Consider the following 5,000-nt stretch of genomic DNA (forward strand, 5'->3'; position numbering starts at 1 on the left):
CGACAAAGTGTTCAAAATTCGACAAAGTGTTCAAAATTCGACAAAGTGTTCAAAATCCGACCTCCGAGAGCTCTTTGGCATGCACACGAGTTCCAAATTGCCGCCCACCGTCTTTGGAACCGTTCCTCGGGCCTGTCTCAAAGTGGTCCCGAGCCGCCATTTTGTTCTAAAAAACGTGTTCCCGAAAATCTCCGGGTACCCCGCCAACCCCCCCGGCCGAAAATGACGAGTTGCACTTTGGGGGCGAATTTGAAATTTCAGTCCGACGATGAGGCACCGAAAGCCCGCAAACGGTACTCGGATCGTCCCCCTTGCCGACTTCCGTGATTTTTCAAAGTTAAAGTTTTCGGGCTGCGGACACTTTATTGCAACGGGGCAAGGCGCCGGGGCGAATTCCCACCCCTCCAGCGGGGCCCTGGAACTCCAACCCGGCGTGGATTTTCGGATTTTTCCCCTTCCCCACCGACTTTCCTCCGCTGACACTTAGAATTTTTTTTGACACTTAGAATTTTTTTTGACACTTAGAATTTTTTTGACACTTAGAATTTTTTTTGACACTTAGAATTTTTTTTGACACTTAGAATTTTTTTTGACACTTAGAATTTTTTTGACACTTAGAATTTTTTTGACACTTAGAATTTTTTTGACACTTAGAATTTTTTTTGACACTTAGAATTTTTTTGACACTTAGAATTTTTTTTGACACTTAGAATTTTTTTGACACTTAGAATTTTTTTTGACACTTAGAATTTTTTTTGACACTTAGAATTTTTTTTGACACTTAGAATTTTTTTGACACTTAGAATTTTTTTTGACACTTAGAATTTTTTTCTAAGTTTTTCCTTCTGGTTACTGACTTCCCTCGTCGGGCACGGGGATTTTCGACTTCCTCCTCCCGACCGAGGGGCCTCATTTTCGGGCATTTTCCTCAGATTTCCAAGCATTTTTAGACACTTTTCCCGACTTTTCCTGCTTACTGATTTCACACTTTTGGCCATTTTTATGCATTTTCCCGACTTTTCCTGCTTACTGATTTCACACTTTTGGCCATTTTTATGCATTTTCCCGACTTTTCCTGCTTACTGATTTCACACTTTTGGCCATTTTTAAGCATTTTCCTGGTTACTGATTTCACGCTTTTGGACATTTTCGGAGGTTCTGACGGCTTTTTCGCCTTACTGCTTCGGACATTTCGGGCACTTGGCTGACTTTTCCCGCTTACTCCTTCCGGGCTTTTACTCATTTTCGGAGGTTCTGACGGCTTTTTCGCCTTACTGCTTCGGACATTTCGGGCACTTGGCTGACTTTTCCCGCTTACTCCTTCCGGGCTTTTACTCATTTTCGGAGGTTCTGACGGCTTTTTCGCCTTACTGCTTCGGACATTTCGGGCACTTGGCTGACTTTTCCCGCTTACTCCTTCCGGGCTTTTACTCATTTTCGGAGGTTCTGACGGCTTTTTCGCCTTACTGCTTCGGACATTTCGGGCACTTGGCTGACTTTTCCCGCTTACTCCTTCCGGGCTTTTACTCATTTTCGGAGGTTCTGACGGCTTTTTCGCCTTACTGCTTCGGACATTTCGGGCACTTGGCTGACTTTTCCCGCTTACTCCTTCCGGGCTTTTACTCATTTTCGGAGGTTCCGACGGCTTTTTCGCCTTACTGCTTCGGACATTTCGGGCACTTTGCTGACTTCTCCACCTTACTCCTTCCGGGCTTTTACTCATTTTCGGAGGTTCCGACGGCTTTTTCGCCTTACTGCTTCGGGCACTTTGCTGACCTTTTCCCGCTTACCCCTTTCAAGGTTTTGGACGTCTCCGGTCGGGTCCGCGCCCCTCGCCCGGGCCGGAACGCCTCCCCGCCGGCCGAGTTCCTCGGGGTCGCCCCCTCGCCCGGGAAAAACCGCTCCCCGCCGTCCCACAGCACTCCGACTCGGCCAGGCAGCCTCACGGGCACAGCGACTCCTGCCCACCTCGGGAACCGACGCCCCGCTCGGGCTCAGGCTCCGAAAAACCACCACAGCGGGGCAGCTACCCTCAATGCAGCCGAAATTCAAATTCCTCCCCTTCGAGAGGCGCGCCTCACCCGGCCACGGCCTCGGAACTGCTCCCCTTCCTCGGGATCGGCCCCTCGCCCGGGAAAACCCGCTCCCCGCCGTCCCACAGCACTCCGACTCGGCCAGGCAGCCTCACGGGCACAGCGACTCCTGCCCACCTCGGGAACCGACGCCCCGCTCGGGCTCAGGCTCCAAAAACCCACAACAGCGGGCAGCTACCCTCAATGCAGCCGAAATTCAAATCCCTCCCCTTCGAGAGGCGCGCCTCACCCGGCCACGGCCTCCAAATCGCTCCCCTTAGGCGAAAATTAAGCCCCCGTGGCCGATAATACCCCTCCTTGATCGTGCACAAGGGCAGCTCCAAGTTGAACGGGCTCAGGCTCCAAAAACCCACAACAGCGGGCAGCTACCCTCAATGCAGCCGAAATTCAAATCCCTCCCCTTCGAGAGGCGCGCCTCACCCGGCCACGGCCTCCAAATCGCTCCCCTTAGGCGAAAATTAAGCCCCCGTGGCCGATAATACCCCTCCTTGATCGTGCACAAGGGCAGCTCCAAGTTGAACGGGCTCAGGCTCCAAAAACCCACAACAGCGGGCAGCTACCCTCAATGCAGCCGAAATTCAAATCCCTCCCCTTCGAAAGGCGCGCCTCACCCGGCCACGGCCTCCAAATCGCTCCCCTTAGGCGAAAATTAAGCCCCCGTGGCCGATAATACCCCTCCTTGATCGTGCACAAGGGCAGCTCCAAGTTGAACGGGCTCAGGCTCCAAAAACCCACAACAGCGGGCAGCTACCCTCAATGCAGCCGAAATTCAAATCCCTCCCCTTCGAAAGGCGCGCCTCACCCGGCCACGGCCTCCAAATCGCTCCCCTTAGGCGAAAATTAAGCCCCCGTGGCGGATAATACCCCTCCTTGATCGTGCACAAGGGCAGCTCCAAGTTGAACGGAGAAGTCAGTAACCAACCAAAAATAAGCTTGGTTACTGATTTCTCCCGTTGGTTACTGACTTCTCCCTTTGGTTACTGATTTCTCCCGTTGGTTACTCATTTCTCTTGTTGGTTACTGATTTCTCCCGTTGGTTACTGACTTCTCCCTTTGGTTACTGATTTCTCCCGTTGGTTACTGACTTCTCCCGTTGGTTACTCATTTCTCCCGTTGGTTACTCATTTCTCCCGTTGGTTACTCATTTCTCCTGTTGGTTACTGATTTCTTGGTTACTCATTTCTCTTCTTGGTTACTCATTTCTCCTGTTGGTTACTGATTTCTTGGTTACTCATTTCTCTTCTTGGTTACTCATTTCCCTTTCTGACACTTAGAATTTTTTTTGACACTTAGAATTCTTTTTGACACTTAGAATTTTTTTTGACACTTAGAATTTTTTTTGACACTTAGAATTTTTTTTGACACTTAGAATTTTTTTGACACTTAGAATTTTTTTTGACACTTAGAATTTTTTTTGACACTTAGAATTTTTTTTGACACTTAGAATTTTTTTTGACACTTAGAATTTTTTTGACACTTAGAATTTTTTTTGACACTTAGAATTTTTTTTGACACTTAGAATTTTTTTTGACACTTAGAATTTTTTTTGACACTTAGAATTTTTTTTGACACTTAGAATTTTTTTTGACACTTAGAATTCTTTTTGACACTTAGAATTTTTTTTGACACTTAGAATTTTTTTGACACTTAGAATTTTTTTGACACTTAGAATTCTTTTTGACACTTAGAATTTTTTTTGACACTTAGAATTTTTTTTGACACTTAGAATTTTTTTTGACACTTAGAATTTTTTTCTAAGTTTTTCCTTCTGGTTACTGACTTCCCTCGTCGGGCACGGGGATTTTCGACTTCCTCCTCCCGACCGAGGGGCCTCATTTTCGGGCATTTTCCTCAGATTTCCAAGCATTTTTAGACACTTTTCCCGACTTTTCCTGCTTACTGATTTCACACTTTTGGCCATTTTTATGCATTTTCCTGGTTACTGATTTCACGCTTTTGGACATTTTCGGAGGTTCCGACGGCTTTTTCGCCTTACTGCTTCGGGCACTTTGCTGACCTTTTCCCGCTTACCCCTTTCAAGGTTTTGGACGTCTCCGGTCGGGTCCGCGCCCCTCGCCCGGGCCGGAACGCCTCCCCGCCGGCCGAGTTCCTCGGGGTCGCCCCCTCGCCCGGGAAAAACCGCTCCCCGCCGTCCCACAGCACTCCGACTCGGCCAGGCAGCCTCACGGGCACAGCGACTCCTGCCCACCTCGGGAACCGACGCCCCGCTCGGGCTCAGGCTCCGAAAAACCACCACAGCGGGGCAGCTACCCTCAATGCAGCCGAAATTCAAACTCCTCCCCTCCGAAAGGCGCGCCTCACCCGGCCACGGCCTCGGAACTGCTCCCCTTCCTCGGGATCGGCCCCTCGCCCGGGAAAACCCGCTCCCCGCCGTCCCACAGCACTCCGACTCGGCCAGGCAGCCTCACGGGCACAGCGACTCCTGCCCACCTCGGGAACCGACGCCCCGCTCGGGCTCAGGCTCCAAAAACCCACAACAGCGGGCAGCTACCCTCAATGCAGCCGAAATTCAAATTCCTCCCCTCCGAAAGGCGCGCCTCACCCGGCCACGGCCTCCAAATCGCTCCCCTTCCTCGGGATCGCCCCCTCGCCCGGGAAAACCCGCTCCCCGCCGTCCCACAGCACTCCGACTCGGCCAGGCAGCCTCACGGGCACAGCGACTCCTGCCCACCTCGGGAACCGACGCCCCGCTCGGGCTCAGGCTCCGAAAAACCACCACAGCGGGGCAGCTACCCTCAATGCAGCCGAAATTCAAATTCCTCCCCTTCGAGAGGCGCGCCTCACCCGGCCACGGCCTCGGAACTGCTCCCCTTCCTCGGGATCGGCCCCTCGCCCGGGAAAACCCGCTCCCCGCCGTCCCACAGCACTCCGACTCGGCCAGGCAGC

This window comes from Stegostoma tigrinum, unplaced genomic scaffold (assembly GCF_030684315.1).
Source record: "Stegostoma tigrinum isolate sSteTig4 unplaced genomic scaffold, sSteTig4.hap1 scaffold_383, whole genome shotgun sequence".
NCBI lineage: Eukaryota > Metazoa > Chordata > Chondrichthyes > Orectolobiformes > Stegostomatidae > Stegostoma > Stegostoma tigrinum.